Genomic DNA, 19,277 nt, shown 5'->3' with positions numbered 1-19,277 from the left:
ACCACCCGGTTGAAAAAAGTAAGCATTAGACTTAGCTGAAGACTCTGAGCCCTTCCCAGACTCACTCCCTTCGTCCTTCCCACAGGTAACCACGCTCCTGAAGTGGAGGTGTGGCGTTATCATGCATTTTCTTTCTTTCCTTTAAAAAGAAGAAAAATGGATCTGTTTGGGTTTTTTTTTTATTACCGTACATTTTTTAAATGCTCACACTGCATATATGCTATCCATAAGCAATATAGAGCGTAATTATTATTGATGTTTTACATTTTTACCAATGTTTCCATATAGTCGGTATCCTTACGCTACTTGCTTTCTGCACTCAGCAACACGGTTCTGAGATTCATCCACGTCGATATACATAACTCTGGTTCATGTATTGTCACACTGCTGAATTGTATTCCATTGTATGAAAGTACCACAATTTATTGATCCATTTCTCCTGCGATAGACGTGTAGGTTATTTTCAAGTTTTCTTTTTTACAAACAAGGGTGGAATGAACATTCTTGCAGTTTCCTCGTGCTCAGTGAGAGCCTTTCTCTGGGCCTCTTTTTCACTCCATCATTTCCCTCGGGCCTCTACCCAGCCAAGTTCACGGGTGAAACCTGACAGTATTGGCCTGTATCCTTCCGCGGGTTAAGGGCTTGCTCTCCTCCTCCCTGGGCAAAGGGAAGGAAGCACTGAGCAGCTGTCCAATGAATTCAGGTGGGTGTCGCTCGATAACCCAACATTTCCTCATAGCATCTTACTTCAAGAATAAGGTTTGAGGAACTTAGTTATCTGAATAATTGCCCTGTCTAGACTCAAACGCCACCTCCCTGGAGTTTTTGGCAGCATCCAAAAGGGGTCAGCGCTAACAGAGCACAGTTAAATATAGACATCTAGGAAGAAAAGGCCTAATTAAGAACCAGGAAGTTGCTCTCGGGAAATTTAAAAAGTTTGCCAAAGCATCTTTAGCTGTGCCAAAGCCTAATTTGGCAGGAAAATGCTGAGGAGAGCCCTGAGTTGAGGGGGGAAAAAAAGCAGATTTATCTCCCAAATCACTAGGGTTTGCTGGCTGGCTGCTTCTTGTGTTTGCCCCCAAGCCACACTTTCTCCAACAGGGAGGAAGGAAGACCACCGCGAGGCAACTGGATTAGATTTCCTCCCGTGTCACAGCCACCGTCTCTAATTTCTCTGAACTACTAATTTACAAGAATGAAGAATTTCAGATTCTGAAAAACCTTTCTAATTCAAAACGCATTTCTGATCCTCCAGACTAGAGAAGAGCTGAAGTTTCCTTTTATGCCACCTGTGAGGAAAAAAATTCACCCCCCTCCGTGAGAGAACACGGGAGAAACACTTTTCTCATCCTGATGTGAGGTAACAGAATGGAGACCAGCATTCTGGCCTATCAGCTTTTAACGAACTCCCGCTATCTTTGATTAATATAGTTTGACAAACTCTACATGCTAATCTGGGTTTGAGGCCATGTTTCTAGTAGATTCTCAGGGATTAAAAATAACCTTGAGTTAGGGATGTTTATTCTTCATACAAATATAAATGAGACTCTTAAAGCTCCATAACACACCCTTGGTACCAAATATAAAGTTGTCATTTTTATCTCGCGGACATCAGGCCGCTGGAGGCGGGATCGAGCAGCACAGACTTGGTTCTGAACCACCACAGACGGCGTCTGTTCTGACCTCACCTGTAAAATGAGGCTGGCTGTCTCCTAGGGTTCCCGGCCGGATCAATGGAGATAATGTACTAGAAAGCACTTTGAAAAATACGGTGGGCGATTCAAATGGATTATCGACGGGCCTTTGTTAAGTGTTCGTTTGATTGCTGTCTGTCCTTCGACGCCATGAAGAATCATTTCTTATAAACCGTTTTATCACTCAGACCTTTTCACTAATTCAGAATGACCTTCCAGTCAGTTCGGCTCCCGTGGTTGTACGCCAAAGCCCAGGAAGCTGCTGCATGGAATCTTGTAAAGCAGAGGAAAGGGCTTTAGAAGTCATCTGTGTCCCACCCACTGCCCCGCCCCCCACCAGGGGTCTCCTCTACAACCCCTCCCCCAAATAATCGCAAACCTCTTCTTGCCAATCTCCGGTGACAGCGGCTTCCCAGGGCAGGAGCAGCCCCTCCTACAGAAGCGTAGGGTACTGAAGTGAGCTCCACGGGGTCAAAAGTCCCTGCGGTCCAGAGCAGGGGTTGACAAACCAGGGTCCGAGGGCCAAACGCACCCCAAAGCCTGGTTTTTGCAGTTTGTAAGCTAAGAATGGGTTTTACGTTTTTAAATAGTTGAAAAATGTTTTAAAATAGTATTTCATGACACATGAAAATGGTATGAAATTCAAACTTCAACAAATAAAGTTTTGTTGAAACACAGCCACGCGCATGTTTTCATATTGTTTGTGGCTGCTTTCACGCGACAGTGCAGAGTTGAGTAGCTGCGACAGAGACTTCACAGCCTGCAAAGCCTAAGCTATTTACTATCTGTCCCTTTACAGGAAAATTTTGCCAACCCCAACTTTAGAGTTATATTGGCCATCCTAACCCTCTTTAAACACATGAACAATGTTTTCATGTCATTGACCCACCCTCACAAATATTTTTAAGGGTTTATTGGGGTCCAAGTGTTGTACTAGACACTGGGGATGTTTAAAAAAAAAAGAAAGAAAGAAAACACATAAAAAACTAGATCTTAAGTGTTCTCATCACCAAAAAAGGAAAAAACAGAGACACCGTATGAATTCAGAGGAAGGAAAGGGAGCATTTCAGAAGGATTTCACACAAGGAAATTTGAGCTTCAATTTCAAGAATGGGATAGATTTCGGAGAGCTGGAGAGAATTAAGAGTTTTTAGCAAGAAAACATCCTATTCAAAGCCATGGAGTCAGGAACTCTTAGGATGTGTTCAGAGAACCCAGTCATTCATCCACTACACACTTCGAGTGTTGACTTGAGGTACCAGGATACGTCAGTGGACAAAAGAAGGACCCCCTCCCCGGGTGTAGATTACCTTCTAGGTACCACGTGCCTGGAGTAAAGGTTCACAGAGGAGAAGAAGGGACCTAAGTTTGAGAGTAGGTAACAGGCAGAGTGGAACACCCACTGAGGAAGCACCCCAGTTCTGCTCACTCAGGAACAATGGAATTACAATCAGAAATGCATGTACCTGGCCCTGCCCTTCAACACTACCACAGACTCTGGCCTTGGCCCTGAACCTTTCAGCACCTTTAAAATTAGGGAGGAGGCCCAGATCTAACTCAAGAATACTATGGTGGTGATTACCTCTTGGTTTTCAAATAACAAAATTTCTGGGATTAGTAGCAAAAAAAAATCTAGATAGCTACTCATTTTGGTTTCAATTACAAGTTGCAATTGTGCTTATTTTTCTTATTTTGGTAACTGAAGCTCTCAAAGTGTTTTTGGATTTTTTGGGGGTAATATCACCTACTTCCTAACTCCAGGATCTGCCGTCCAGTGGACAAGAGACAGAAAGCATGCAGTGGTTAAGAGCATGGGCCCTGGAGCCGAAATGCCTGGGCTTTGATCCCACCTTTGCCCTTGCCACTTTCACTAGGGGAGTTACCCGACCTGCCTGTGCCTCAGTTTCCTAGTGAAATGGAGAGAGTAATGGTATTGACTGTAAAGGTCTCTTGTGAGGATTAAATGAGACTGTGTGTAAAGAGCTTAGGACAGTGTCTGGCTAGCAGCAAATGCTCATGGGCATTATTACTATTACAGGCAAACGAGTAAGTGTGATAAAGTGTGGTTGAGGCAGTGATCAAAGTTTTCAAGGGAAGAATTGGGATACAAAGTAGGGAGTGCTTCCGTCTGGCAAAGAGGAGGGTTAAGGAAGGCTCCGTGGGTGTCGGAGTGTTGGCGGACAAGCAGGTGTTTTCCCAGCAGACAAGTGGGATGGTGGTATTTTAAGGAGACGAAGCTGCTTGAGCAAAGATGTCCCAAATTGACCTCATTTCTCCCAGAACCAAGGCTCCTTCTCCTCTGCTCCTCATCTTCGTGAGTAGGACTCCGTCCCTCCACGCCCCGACTTCACCACTAGCTGCTCAAGACGGAAACACAGGGGTCTTCCTTGTCGCCTCCCTCCAGCTCATCCCCCCACTGAGTCATGCTGATTCCACCTCCCACACATCTCTCCGATCCATCTTCTCTATCTCTATATTCTTCCATCTCTCTATATCTCTAGATCTTTCTATATCTCTATGTCTCTCTATATCTCCATATCCCTCCAATGGTTTCCCCTTGCTCATAGGGTCAAATCCCACTTCCTGACCCTGTGGGGTCAGTTCCCTCCCTCCCCGTCTGCATCCCAGCAGCCGAGCTTTCTCTCGCATCCTCAGATGCTTGCTGTTCCCTCTGTCCGGAACGTTTCTTCCTGCTCCCCTCTTCCACACTCCCAGTAACTAGCAATACTCACCTTTCAGGTGGCAGCTTTAACGCCACCTCCTCAGGGACACATCCCTGACTCTTGCACTTGGCTGGGTACCCTCCCTGGATTCTCTGCACACACCACAATCAGAAGCGATCAATTCGTGTGCTTGTTGTGTGTAACCTGTAAACTCCACGAGAGCAGGGACTTCTATTCGTCTTTTGCACTGATGCACTGACACATACCCAGCACCAAAAGCAGTGACTGACAGAGACTTAGGCACTCAAAAAATATATATTAAATGATCATCTTTTCCTCACTAGACAGACAGCTCCGTTACACCTGGGCTGTGTCAATCTTATATCCACAGAGCCTAGCTCAGCACTCGGCTTGTAGTAGACACACCATAAATATTTGTGGGACAAATGAACAAATGACTGAATAACTTCAAAATATATCTCCAAATGTGTTCCCAATTTGTGATGCTCCGATTTGTGGTTTGAAAAGCAGGGAGCAGCATCTCCTCTGCCTCACCATGTTTCTGTCAGCGTGGCCTAAGAGGGCAGGAGCTTTTAGCAGCCAGGCCCACTAATCTGACCGCGGCATCTCAGAAACAGAAAGGACCGTGTGGGTGATTTGATTCGGCCCCTACTTGAGGTTCCAGTCCTGTCTGCACTGCTCTCATTGTGCCTTCGTTCAGCTTAAGCTTGAGTTCTGCAAGAAGCAATGACTCGCTGCTTCCTGAGGAAACCTATCCCATCTGCTGTCACCTCTACCTGATTGAAGTTCTTTGTGATCCGGAAGCAATATCTGGCACCTCGTAGCTTCCATCTGTGGATCCTAGCCCTTGTCCCTAAGACAGGGATTTTTAAACTATGAATTTCAACCCATCAATAAGTCAAGTTTGATGGGCTCAAAAAGTATTTTTTTAATGAAAAAGAATAAAATGAATAGAATAGAATAGAACGGAAAATATCAAAGTAAATTGAACATAGTAAGGGCAATAACGTTTTCTGGAATGCTCATTTCAGTTACTTATGTGTGTTTATGTGTATTCTGGTTGAGATCTAGAATGTAATTCTCACTATAGGTAACAGCCAAGCAAGTCTGAAAGTCACTGTCCTGGAGAATTGGCAGGCCTGCGCTCCTGCATGATGGCCCTTTCAGTGTGTGAAGACCAGTCAAGATGGCCTCTGAAGTTGTCTCTTCCCAGTTGAACATCCCCAGCTCCTTTCTTCCCTTGTTCTCTGTAGATGTGGTGGTTCGTTGCTTTCCCTTGGGACTTTGTCCACGTCTCTCCTAAAGAGTGACTCCAGGAAATGACAGCGATATACCCTGCTGCCACATTTCCCTCTCACCAGTTGACTTCTCAGGACTTTTGGCCCAAGAATACCAAAGGAAAAAGAAGGAGGAGGAGGAGAAGCTCCTTGCCACCTGTGCTGTGGTCTAGTGATCACCACATTCTCTTCAAGGTGCTCACAAATTACTCCTTCCATAGCCAACCCTTGTCCAAGATGGACAACAGGCTTGCTTACCTGTCTGTGGTCTGTAAAATCAACTCCCTCTCCATTTCCAAAAATAAACAAACCTGCTCACCAGCATTTTTCCCCCAGAGGCCTTCTTTCTCTAAGATTCTTCTAATTTCAACCAGTACTGACTGAAGAATCTCATCTACAGGTTGCCTCAGTACCTTGCAACATCATTCATTCACTCATTCCAGAGATCTGAATTCATTCAGAGCAGCTATATGTTTCGTAAAAGCTCGCCAGCTTCCACTGTCATTTACCAGTGCTCAGTCTTTCTCCACGTTCTGTTCTACCACTGTCCTTGTCAGGGAAAACAGACGAAAGTCGGTCTCGCAGACGCCTGCCTTCTCTGGGCCATCTAGCTACAATTGCACCATCAACTCCAAGCCCTGGGTCTGTTTCTCCCTCCCTGACCTTCTTGCCCTGAACATCTGAAAGCCCTTTTTGTAGCCTTTAGAAGCTTTTTGCAATGCCTCAGTTCATTTCAGACTCTCACCTTCCCAACGCTTCTCTTGTAATCACTCTTGCCGGTGTGCTTTTTCTCAATGTTCTGCAAAAGTCTTTTTAAAGCTTGAGCTCATTAAGTCCATCACAGCTCCCTTGGATTCTTTCAGTACTTCCCCCATTTCCTACCTCCTCCGACCCTGTGGTGATTGCAGAGACTGAGTTCATTTTTGAGAACATCTCACTGGCAGGAGAGGTCCTCCCTTGTAGGGTCACATATTACAGACGGACACAGTGGGCCTGTTTTCTCTCCAGAATTCTCGACACTCGCCTTCCTTATGGTATGTGTCTGAGCATATCCAGGTTTTCTCTTGCCTATCAAGAACCCTAGGATGACACAACCACTTTCTTCTTTTGGACAGAATATCAGGTCCAAAGTAATGATTCACCTTGTTGCTTCCTATCCCTCTGGGAGAGCAGTATACAATCCAACGAGCTTATCAGAAAACTGCTGACTGCAGCTTGGCAAGCTATAAAATAAAGGTCGGAATCTTTCTTCTTTGCTTTTTCTAAAAGAACCCTTTCTGAGTAATAATAATAGTTGTTAAATCTCACTGAGTACTTATGGTTTGCCAGGCAAGTTTCTAAGCACTAGAAAGGCAGTATTTCATTTAATCCTCCAACAATCTTTTGGGGCAGGACCTATTACTTCCATTTTACAGATAAGGACACTGAAGCACAGAGAGGTGGAGAAGTTTGTTGATGATCATAGAAGAAGTAAGGACAGAAGCATGATTGGAATGTGGGCCTGTCCCACTCCACATCCTGCGCTCCTGCCCACTAGGTCACATCCACAGACATCCCTGACCATGTCATTATTCCATTGGTCTTTTTAATCCTATTCTGGACCATATATCTATATCTGTTAAATAGTATTTCTGCTAGTTTCACCTAGGACTTGGGGCATATAAATGTCTACTTGAATTTTGACTATCTATAAATTCATTGACCACTCCTACTTTTATGCTAGAAACGTCTGCCTTCTATATCTGCCTTTATTATGCTCATTACCACCTTGCCCTGAAATAATTTGTTTACATGCCTGTGAGCTCCCTGATGTGAGGGGCTGTTACTCATTCATTTTTGTGTATGTTGAATGAATGAATGAACAAATGAATTCTATGTGTTCATTCACAGGATCAACTTTAAACATGTTGACTAGGCTGAATCTAAGGGGGAAACAATAGCACCAATAATAGCACCTGTGTTTTTTCAAGAATGATGCTATCTTTTTCCTGTGGGGTCCACCTTTCAGGGTATGCTGCCTGGTGGAATGTCATAAAGCTCCTTCTTCTCACAAATTCTCACACATTCCTGCAATTCCACAGTTAAAGATTTATTCCTTTGACCTATGTCTTACCAGCCACTTGCACCTTAGTCTCCTCTCCTCCAAAGAAGGGAGATTTCATAGAGCCTAGAGGAGGGAGCATGAAGGCTGTGGAAACTGAGCAGAGGACCACAGAGGTCCTCCGAGAAGGGCCCAGAGCCAGCCAGGGGTACTGGCAGTGGAGACCATGAGGTCTACAAGCAGAAGCCCTTGAATAATAAAATAAAGTGTCCTGTTGGGTGACTCTCAAAATGTCTTTCAATGAGATGTAGGCTCATAATTTTGAAGTAGGAAGAAACTTAAACCAACTCAGCTTCTTTAAAAACGAAAGCTTTTATCAAAGCAGTTCTTGAAGAAAATGGCCTCAAAGGCCTTGGTAAAAACCTGAGGAATTAGACCAAGTGAGGTCAGTTTAATATGTGTTGTGTGTGTCTATAAAGACGTGAACCAAATTGAATTGTACTTATCAGCAAAGTACTGAGTCGGCAGAACAGCCCAGCTGCCCCCCAAAGTGCCCACTTCTGAGAGCCTGTCTGTGGCTTTGTCTTGGCCCTGTGCCCACCCCTATCTCAGCACATTGCTGACTTCCCAGTTATCCATACCCAGGGATAACTTGCTGTTATCGTAAATCAGCAAGTTAGCCCTTATTTAGTCGTTTCTGTAAAAAACAGCTCCCATCAGCGTGCTGGGTAGCAGCATTCCATCCCCTGTCTGGCCTTTGGTGCAGACTCTGGGGATCTTGGGCCAAAAATTTCAGTTCCCTCTGCCTTCATTTCTGCCTCTGGGCTTAGGGATTGGGGGGCAGGGAAAAGGAAGTGATTATTTCATTAGTAAAGTGCTTTATACCATTTCATTACTCCATTAGCATCTTCCTTCCTTTCTTCCTCACTGGGATATTTTGAGAACTAATGAGATAATGGTCTGCAAGTGGTTGGAAGCCCCTCCGGGGGAGTTAGACAGTACCCAGGACACTGGCCCCACTTCCTCCTAATGTAATTCTGGTTATCAACAATGCTCACTCGTTTAGATCCAAGGAGTGACCTCACGTGGCAGCGCATGCCACACACATTGCCTCACAATCAATTATCAAAAGAAACATCCACTTCATTTACCAGTTTCATTCTGATCCTCAAAGCAAATGGGTAGAGTAAATCTATAGCAATTCTGAAGGAGACCAAGGATTTCATACTTTAAAATGACAATAGTGAATAAATAAGAAACAGAAATCCACTCACTTCTGACCCAGAAGCAAGAGGTTGCACAATGTACTTGGAGTAAGCATGCTAAAAAAAATTCAAATTCACATTGAAAAAAATCCATTTGTGTGCAGGATAAAATATTACTAAGGAATGCTTGTCTTCCAGGGTGGGTGCTGCTGGTAAGCAGGCCACAGTAGAGGGAGTTCACTGGGAACCTCAAAACATGAAAGGCAAAGACCTAGTTCTTTAAAAAGCTCATCGAGCTCAACCTAATTAACTAATCAATTTGGAGTAGGCGCGGATTAGAAAATCCATTCAAGTATCTGTTTGATGAAATTGACGGGTGAGTTTGGTGCAAATAGGTGGGGAGAAAAGAGAGAGAGAGACGAATCTCAAGCAAGCAAATCCTTCTAGGTCTCTGGTTGGTAGATTTTGAGGACAGCCCCCTCTCCAGTTTCACAGCTTTGCAAAATTTAACTGTTTCTCTGTATTCCACTGAAATACTCCGTTTCAGAATCCCGCAAAATGATTTTGTCGTCTGTTCATTTGCATTAGGAATTTAGAGACGGACATCTGAGTAGTGCAGGCTATGGGAATTAGGGAAATAATGTTACAGTGATTTAGATTCCTGCTTTTCATTCTACAAATATAGGGGGAAGATTTTTAAATATTAGATGGGGGAAATAAAATATGGATAAAGAGGTATTCAGACTGGGTCTTTACGGAATAGTAATTGTAAACCTTTTCCAAGTCTTTCTCCAAATTGTGTCTCAAATATTGAAGCTGCCTGTCTTTAGGTTTTTTTTATTTTTACTTTTTTCCAGAAAGATTGGCCCCGAGCTAACGTCTGTTGCCAATCTTCCTCTCTTTTTTTCTTCCCTCCCCAAGGCCCCAGTACATAGTTGTATATCTTAGTTGTAAGTCTTCCCAGTTCTTCTGTGTGAGCTGCTGCCACAGCATGGCTACTGACAGACGAGTGGTGTGGTTTGGCACCCGGGAACCAAACTTTAACCCCCAGGCCATCAGGGCTGGCTCTGCTTGTCTTTAGTTTTTACGGCTACATTCACCTCAATAGGATTATGTTAGGCAAAGAATTGTGAACATGAACAGCTCCTGTTGTGTCTCTCTGCCCTGGGGTGCTGACAACTGGTAAGTGTGAGGGGAGTAATTTATTACAAATAGTGAAGAATTGAAGTTTATCAACGATTTATTATACAGCATATAAACAGAATATTTCAAGGTTATTACCATAAGGATAACTCTCACTCACCCAAATTCCAGTTTGACTTGACACCTTTTCTTCTCTTTTGGACCACAGAGTTGACTCAATTCTACTCTTTAGTTGGTGGTGCACTCGTCAATCCATCAAAGGACCCTCTTTTATCTTTTTGTGGTTTTCTCTCCTACTTCCTGATCCCCACTCTGATCTCCCCAACTCCAGACTCCCTCACTCCTATCTTTATGTAGACATATGTATAGACTTGAATAAAATATGGTGTTGCCTTTTGTGTGTGTGTTTAATTACAAAAGGCAATGGCAATGTGCTATAAATCTCATTCTCTTTCTTATTTTCTTCATCCAACTCTATGCTTTTGTAATCCATCCTTGTTGTTATATGTAAATCTAATTGGTACTGCTCACTGCGGCTTTACAGATAGCCACACTGGCCTTGCCATTGTCCTAGCAATGGACTCCTGGTTGACACCAGTTCGTTGCTGCCACAAATGGTGCTGCAAGGAGCATGCACAGAGCTGTCCCCTCCCAGATTTGTGCAAGCCTGTCTCTGGGGTCTACACCAGGAGTGGGATTGCTGAAGCATAGGATATGGCACTCCCACGAGCAGTACCAGAGGGTTCTCATTTCCCTGCATCCCTTTCACACTTGATATTAATAAGATTTACAATTTTTGACAATCTGATGATTTTAAAGTGGATCGCATTGTAATTTAAATGTACATTTCTCTGATTACTAGTGAAGTGAATATCTCTTCATATGCTTATTAGCAATTTGGATTTCTCCTTCTATGAACCGCTTATACCCTTTGCCCATATTTTTCCTATGTGGATTTCCTATATTTTTCTTGCCAACCTGCAGGAGTTCCTTGGGGGCATTAATTCTTTATTGATTTTAGACACAGCAAACATCTTTTCCCAATGCCATCTGTCAGATAGGTTAACAGTTTTGAACTGAAATCTTTGCTTTTGATGCAGTCATACCCATCAATTTTCCACTTACAGTTTATATTGTTTGGGTCTTGGTTAAGAAATTTGCTCCCAAACCCCATAGCCAGAAAGATATTCTTCTACATATCCTTCTATAAGATTTGTATATTTTCCCTTCATACTTCGGTCTTTAATCTGTGTGGAATTTATTTTTGTATATGTTGCAAGGCAGGAATCCAACTTTTTTTTTCCACCATGACTCAGTTTTCCCAACACCATCTGCTAAATGATCCATTTTCTTCCCACTGGTTTGGGAGGAAGCTCTATTATATACCAGTCCATATGGATATATGATTTGGTGTCTGGGCTCTCTATTCTACCTCTTAGGTCAGTTTGCCTGTTCCTACACTACTGCCCCAAAGTTTTATTATGGTAGTTTTGAAATATGTCTTACTCAATACTTTTTTTAAGTGGCAGGGAATGGTAGGGTTACAGTTAGTAGACTCGGAATTATACATAATCCCACAGACTCTCTTACTCTCTCTTATTAAAGGAATTATCTCCTTTAAAAATAATCCGTATCTTGTTGATCACAGCAAAAAATAAAAGTAAAGATAGGAAAAGGAAAACCATTCTAATATTTGGTTAAAGTAATTCCCATACTGGGTCACCCATGGGAGGGTATCCTACATGGAAATGTCATCTGCAATGTATGTCAAAATGGGGAAAAAAGACTAAAACATCTAATAATCATCTGTTTGCTCCATGCAATTCTTTGGAATTAAAATTACATATTTTTCAAAATAAGAGAATCAATATTTTTTACTCTTAAACTTGAAAGGTAATACCTTGAGAACCTATGAGACAATTCTATAGAAATTAAACGTCTTCGGGAATGATTTCCATGGGTCCCCAAGAGTTACTACAAGGGCAATATGTATGAGGCAGTTGAGGGGCAAAGTGGTTAGTAATTTGCTCCACTCCAAGAGCTAATCTGTAGGGGAATGGAAACCAGAACCCAGATCTCCTGAGACTTCCTTGTCAACTTTACAAATAGGTATCCAATGTCTCCGGTAGGCAAGGCATCATTGCATGGAGCAGGAAAATGAGCAAACAGACATGGTCTCTGCCCACCTATTAATCAACCAGGGTTTTGCCTGCAACCTGGGTCCGTGCCTTTACTCGTGGAAGAATAGACCTGTTACAAAGTTGGACAGTTTTTAGTCCAACCTTTCAGCCGGAGGCCAATTCAAACACATTTTACACAGACCAGCTGGCAATCAGCTAAAAATTCTAAATAGATCCTGCCATGGTGGATTTATTGGCCAAATATAGACCTAGTCTATAACTCAGATAAGACAAAATGGCATGCCAAAAATGTCCTTCCAGAAGAGCAATTAGACTGAAGCTACAACAGAGTTTCTGGATATTCACAGTTGATGAATTTCCAGATGAAGAAAAAGACAGAAATTGAGGGTCAGGGAAAAAAAAGGAAGAGGAAAGAAAAGAAAGGAAAAAAAAGAAAAAACTGGTGCTCAGTTGGGAATAACTAGAAACAAAATATAGTATATCATAGAAGAGACATCCAGAAAGAGTTTTGCCCACTCAACCTCTCTGACTTCACCAGAATCTCATTCTGAGCCTGAATACTTGTGAATAAATATCAGCACTTAAATAGCACAAACAGGCTATGGCTGACACACAGAAAGTGTTCAATAATTATTAGCATTTCATCAAGTTGACAATTATCTCTTGGAAATAGTGGAATCGAGGAATGCCTCAAACTATCCTTTACAAGCATGAAATAAACTAAACATCGTTGACATTGTTTACTTATTTTTCACTTTCCCTAAATTCATATTCCTGAAGGAATTATCTCCTTTAAAAATAATCCATATGTTGTTGATCACAGCAAAAAATAAAAGTAAAGTTAGGAAAAGGAAAACCATTCCAATATTTGGTTAAAGAAATTTCAGCATACTCATATTTGGGAATTCTATTCAATCTTTATAATTATTCAAAATCATGTGGTGGATTAAGAGTAACATGGGAATATAATGAGAGTTTATTAAATTTGAAAAGCAGGTTAGCTAACAGTATACCGTATTATTTAAGAGTTCAGGGGCTGGCCCAGTGGCATAGTGGTTAAGTTTGCGTGCTCCACTTCGGTGGCCCAGGGTTCGTGGGTTCAGATCCCAGGTGCAGACTTAGAACTGCTCATCAAGCCACACTGTGGCAGTGCCCCACATACAAAATAGAGGAAGATTGGCACAGATGTTAGCTCAGCGACAATCTTCCTCAAGCCAAAAAGAGGAATATTGGCAACAGATGTTAGCTCAGGGCCAATCCTCCTTACGAAAAAACAAAACACAAACAAAAAAGAGTTCGGAGGCTAGAGCCAGACTGCTTGGGTTCAAATCCCTCCTCTTCCACTTAAATAGCCGTGAGGTTTTTTGGGCAATATTTTTAATCTCTCCATGCTTCAGCTTCCATGTGCAAAATGGGAATAGAAATTAAACCCACCTCATAGGATTCTTGAGATGACTCAATGAATTAATACATGGAAGAGCAATCAAAACAGTGTCTGTTACATAGTCAGAAGTCAATAAATGTTAGTAACTGTTAATATTATTATTATAATAGAATCATCTCATATCTCATATCTCTCTATCTAGCTATATAGAAAAGTCTGTAAAGGTATACCATAAAATTTTAACAGCGTTTATCTCTGGAAGGTGAGATTATGGATTTTTCTTCTTCTTTCTGCTTATCTGCATCTTTCTAATTTTTCCAGCCATGAAAATACATTGATTTTCTAATAAGGAGCAACAAGTTATTTTTAATTTTTGAAAAAAGATCTATGAGGTGGGTAGGGTTCGGGGAGAATGGCTCACCCATATAATCAAGAGCTCCCTGCAAATAAACAGTCTAGGAATGAGCCAAAGTTTTGAGTTATATCCCAAAATAAATAGGGCGTAGGGGGCTGATGAGGGGAGAAACAGAAAAGGGAGGAGAGTGACATTCTTCTAATTTTTTATTTCGTGCCCAAGGTTAAAGTTCAAGGCAGCAGCCAAATGAACAAAAAAATGAAGTGCTGTGAGAGGTCATGGGGACAAACATTGACTGGCTCTGGAGTTTTGAAAGGCATTGGATAATCTCATGACCATTAATAACATCTGCAGTCCTGCTGGGAAGACTAATGGCAGGGGTAATTAGAGCCTGTGCTCTGAGACGGATGACTGCTTGTCAGAGCAGAAGAGCAAGCCCACCCCAGGGGCCACGCTGCCCACGGGCAGGCAGGGCCAGGAGGGGACGGGGCCTTCCCAGGAAGGACTCTCCCTGATCATAGCAAAGAGATGACCTGGACCAGGCCCTGGAGGCAGATTCTTAGCTCACGAAAGAAATAGTGGGTGCAGGTGCCACTCAGGGCTTGGGTCTGGATATAAAACTGGCCCACACTAATATCCTACAGTGAAATATTTTCACACTTCATATGCCCAGGATTTAGGCTTACAAAAATACATTTGGTTTAAAGAAGTTGTGAAATCAATAACTTGTATCGTTAACCAATAGTGATTAAGCACTGGTGGAGTGATTTTTCCAGTCACTCAAATTAAGTGAGAACAATGAGTTTAACATGAATATTTTGGGCTTTCCTTGTCTCTAAACCAGCTTAAGTCATTCAGTTCTTTAATTAAGATGACTAATATATCTCTTCCAAAAGTTTTGTTATGAAATGAAAACATATGTTTTCAAAGTGTAGGTTTCCATCTATATAAGTCTTGGAATTAATCCTTCTACCCACAGGATGGTTCATGATAGAGAATGTCAAAGGAGAACACTTGTAATGCCACTTAGGAATTTGTCCCAATAGTTTCACCTAGCAAAAACTATATCGAATGACTGTTTCAGTAGACTTCTGTACGAGGTTCCTTTCTTGGAGATATTAGACCTTCTAATGCAATGCTACACAATTCTAAAAATAGAGTCCTAAGCAACTTCCATTTAAACACTTCAGATTAACAAAAGCGTTTATCTCAAATTTTTCCTGGAACCTCTCTAAAATGACAGAGAAGGAAAAGAATAGAGAGAATGGAGGAAATGCAAATGTTACTCAACTAACGAAAAGCAAGAATCTACTCATCCAGGAAACAATCTATCTTAGAAGAAATTCACTAGAATTAACACCCTTTTACTTTTTTTTAGTTGGGAGGTATATTCATGGGTGTTCATTGCATTATTACATGTTTAACATACATATATGTAAATGAATCCATCAAAACGTATTTTAAATGGCATTATTTAATAAAGTATTTGGATAAGCAGGAACTACTTAGGTTTCCGCTTTCTGGACTTTGCTAAGTTTCTCTAAGAGGGTGGGGAAGGGTCAGGAAGCCAACAGGAAGCAAGTCAATGCAAACACTGGACCCTGGAAAGTTTCAGAGGCTGGAGGCGCCACATACATGTGAAGGCAGGTGTGAGCGGTGAGGCTGAAAAACAGAAGATTGGTTAAAAGTCTGTATAATGAAAAACTGGATCCAGATTCCGTCTTCTACGTACTCAGCCAGAAAGCTGTCCCTCCTCTACCCCAGAGCAATGGAGGGTTTCTCTCTGAAGAAATACAGTCAACAGGCTCTGGCCTTGGGGATACCAGATTTAGCTGAAAAACTTTCTGAAAGCCCCCTGGTTTAAGTGAATTCCCTTTCCCTCCCCCATAACCTCTTACCTTGTTTAGCTCCCACAATTCTAGCTTCCAGAGTTATGACCAGCCCCACCCTAACTCCCAGACAAAAGGTTAGAGGATTGGTATCTGAAAAAAGGGACTGACCCAAAAGAAAACAGCTACAGACTCTTCTCTGAGGGGTGAGGCGAGTGCTCTCCAGTGAAACAAATGGGTCCCCATCTACCATCTATATTAGTCTGCTAGGGCTGCCATAACAAAATACTGCAGACTGGGTGGCTTAACCAACAGAAATTTGTTTTCTTACAGTTCTGGAGGCTGGAAGTCTCGCATCAAGATGTGAGCAGGTTTGGTTTCTGGTGAGACCTCTCTCCTCAGCTTGCAGAAAGTGCCTTCTTGCTGTGTCCTCACACGACCTTTCCTCTGTGCACAGGGAGAGAGAGATCTCTGGGGTCTCTTCCTTTCCTTATAAGGACACCAGTCCTATTGGATTAGGGCCCCACCCTTATGATCCAATTTAATCTTAGTAACCTCCTAAAGGTTCTTTCTCCAAATACAGTTATATTGTGTTTAGGGCTTCAACATATGAATTTGAAGTAGACACAATTCAGTTCATAACACCATCCTATCATGAAGGAAGTCTCCCAGTCCATAAGCCTTGCCCCATCCCACCCAAAGTTTCCCATCATATCTTTTGTGTTTCAGTATTAAATGTAAACAGATGGCCATGTGTTAACAGACATTTGAGGAAAGTTCCCAATATGAAAGTCGTACACCAAACAAACAAAAAACAAAAGCCAAAAAAGAGGCATTTGGAGAGAATGAAACAAGGCAGGAACAGAGAAAAACTATAACAACAACAAACTATAATTAATATTCAAAGATGAGAGATAATACTGCAACTAGGAATAACAGAATGTAATAAAAAGGAACAACCATAGAACAAGAAATAGCTCTTTAAAATTAAAAATATCATAATGCACATTTAAGAATTCAATAGAAAGAATTGGATGACACAAGTTGGGGAACTCTTATAGGAAGTAGAACAAAAAATATGAAAAATTGCACAGAAAAGATAATAAAATGTGACTATCAGTCAAGAGTTCTAACTAACAAATAACAGGAGTTCTAAAAGGAGAGAAGAGAAAAACATGAAGGGGAGAAATCATTAAACAAATAACAAAAAATTTCCCCCAAATTGAAGTATACAGATATCCAATTTGAAAGAGGCCATTGAATGCCCAATAAAATGAATCTTTAAGAAATCCACCCCAAGTCACATTGAGTAAACTTTCAATAAAATAAGGATAAAGAGAAGTTCCTAAAAGCTTTGGTGCAGGGAGTCGAAGGAAGAGGTCACATAGAAAGGATCAGGAATGAGAATGTTGTCAAACTTTTCAACAGCCACAATGAAACCTCATAGACAGTGGAGCAATGCTTTCAAAAAACTGAAGAAAAAAATATTTCCTACCTCAAGTTTTATACCCAGCCAAATTATCAATCAAATGTGAGCATAGAATAAAAGCTTATTCAAACAGGCAAGTTTATTTTGCATGCAGTCTTTGTTAGAAGTATGGAAGGTTGTACTCCAGTAAAACAAGGAATTAAACCAATATAGGAGCTAAGAAAAAGTGGAATCTAACACAGGAGAGTGATAAAAGGAACCCCTAAGATGATGGAAAATCAGACAATTAAAATAGAGGTATGTTATTTAGAAATTTGGGGATAAATACCAGAAAAAATTTTAAAAACAGCTAAAAGACTTGAAAGTGGTTGCTTCAGGAGAATGGAACCTGGGGTTGGATAAGAGTGGAATGATGGCTCTTTTTCAATATGTCTTATAATACTATTTGATTTTCAAAAATCTGTATGCATATATTACTTTAAAAATTTAAAGTATTTAAATGAAGAAAAAAATCTAACTCAAATCTAATCTAGGACACCCAGGAGCCTAGTCCTTTTTTATTTTTTAAAGCATCTCCTATAGCTTTTTTTAACACACATTTAATTTTTCCATTTAAGCAATGAAGCACAGTAGAGAAAAATCAGAAATGAAAAAAAGATCACATTACTCATAATCCCCCAATCCCATTCTAATCATTTCATTTACAGGCTTTTCACATGTAAATTTTACAGTTACAGTCATGGCTGCCATACAGTTATATCGTACTTTTATCCCCACAACATTATACCATGATCCAACTGGCTGCATAGCACGTTTCCATCTTGCTGCATAGCATTATAGCCATCTTTCTTAACAGTCTGACAGCATTTTGATCTGTGTCCCACTCAATAACATGGATCATCTCCTCACTGCCTCCCTCACGTTGTTGTTTCCTACGTTCTTCAGACTCTCCGAGCCCCTGCCCCTCTAAGGGCCTCGGCCCTGGGTTACTCTTCTATAAAATGGCTGCATCACTGTCACCATTTAAGAATCAGCTTAAATGCAATTCCCACAAGACCTTCCTCTACTCCCCACCCCCAGCTAAAAGAGGCTCCTTTTTGTCACATTCTGTTTTCGTCATGGCAGTTTTCACTCCCTGCTCCTTTCCTGTTTGTCTCTTGGTTTATTTCCTTATTTATGGTCCGTCTCCTCAACAAATTGTAAGCACCACGAAAGGAATTATATCTGGCCTTTTTCCTACTTCATATACAGCACAGAGAATGTTACCGAACCTGAAGTGAGTTCGCTCACCCGTTGCGCAGCAAGCCAATCTCTGACACAGGCTGTGGTGGAAGAAAGTAGGACTTTTATTTTTTGCACAGCGCTGAGCAAGGAGAGAGGGCAGCTAACACTCAAATCCCAAACTCCCCGAAAAGCTAAAAGGAAGGGTTTTTATTTGGGGCTTTAGGTAGGGGAGGGGGAGCATATGGCCTTGCTCGTCAGAGCTTTCCCACCAGCCTGTCTTTGGCCTTGAGACACTTGCAGAGAGGAGGAAGCCTGTGACCTTGCTGGTCAGCAGCTTTCCCACGAGCCTGTATCTCTTTGTGGGAGGAGATAATCCAGGTGCTTGTCCTTGACGGTGTCTGTCTCCATGGAGGATAGTGGATTCTGGAGCCAGGAAGCCAGAGAGTAAGCAGGGAATGAGTGTTTTGGTTTTAACCCCCTATATGCTGGGTTTAGTGTGGGGAAACTGATATCAGGGTCGATATCAAGAACAGAGCATGGCGCAGAGAAAGCACTCAGTACATATTTGGGGAGTGAATGAATGAATTAATAAGTGACTGACGGATGAACAAATGAAATGCTCACCGTTTCAGGGCACAGGGAGAAACGTGAAGCCAAATAGAAGCAATGGAGGGTTTGTTAAACAGTGAGTCGGGAGACGGGCTTCTAGTCCCGGCTGCCGCTAACCAGGCACACAACTTGGAATAAGACACCCTTGACCTCACTGCACCTAGTTTTCTCACCCGTGAAATGAGAGGGTTGGAGCAGGTGGCCTCCACCATCAGTTTCAACAATAAGTATTGAGGTCTGCACCTTTGAAAGTCCTCACTTT

The 19,277-nt window shown here is 41.8% G+C and overlaps 1 long non-coding RNA gene across 1 annotated transcript; it reads right to left on the bottom strand.

Moving 5' to 3' along the window:
* Positions 1 to 161: 161 nt before the first annotated feature.
* Positions 162 to 18,770, bottom strand: LOC138921900 (uncharacterized). Its single transcript, XR_011434884.1, has 4 exons — positions 18,473 to 18,770; positions 16,085 to 16,200; positions 2,074 to 15,586; positions 162 to 1,967 (listed from the first exon to the last, which is right to left on the bottom strand). It is a non-coding gene; the product is annotated as an uncharacterized lncRNA (long non-coding RNA).
* Positions 18,771 to 19,277: the final 507 nt, after the last annotated feature.

Source organism: Equus caballus, chromosome 2 (genome assembly GCF_041296265.1).
Source record: "Equus caballus isolate H_3958 breed thoroughbred chromosome 2, TB-T2T, whole genome shotgun sequence".
Classification (NCBI taxonomy): domain Eukaryota; kingdom Metazoa; phylum Chordata; class Mammalia; order Perissodactyla; family Equidae; genus Equus; species Equus caballus.
Note: the sequence above shows the minus strand (reverse complement) of the source record. Positions and strands in the feature narration are given on the sequence as shown.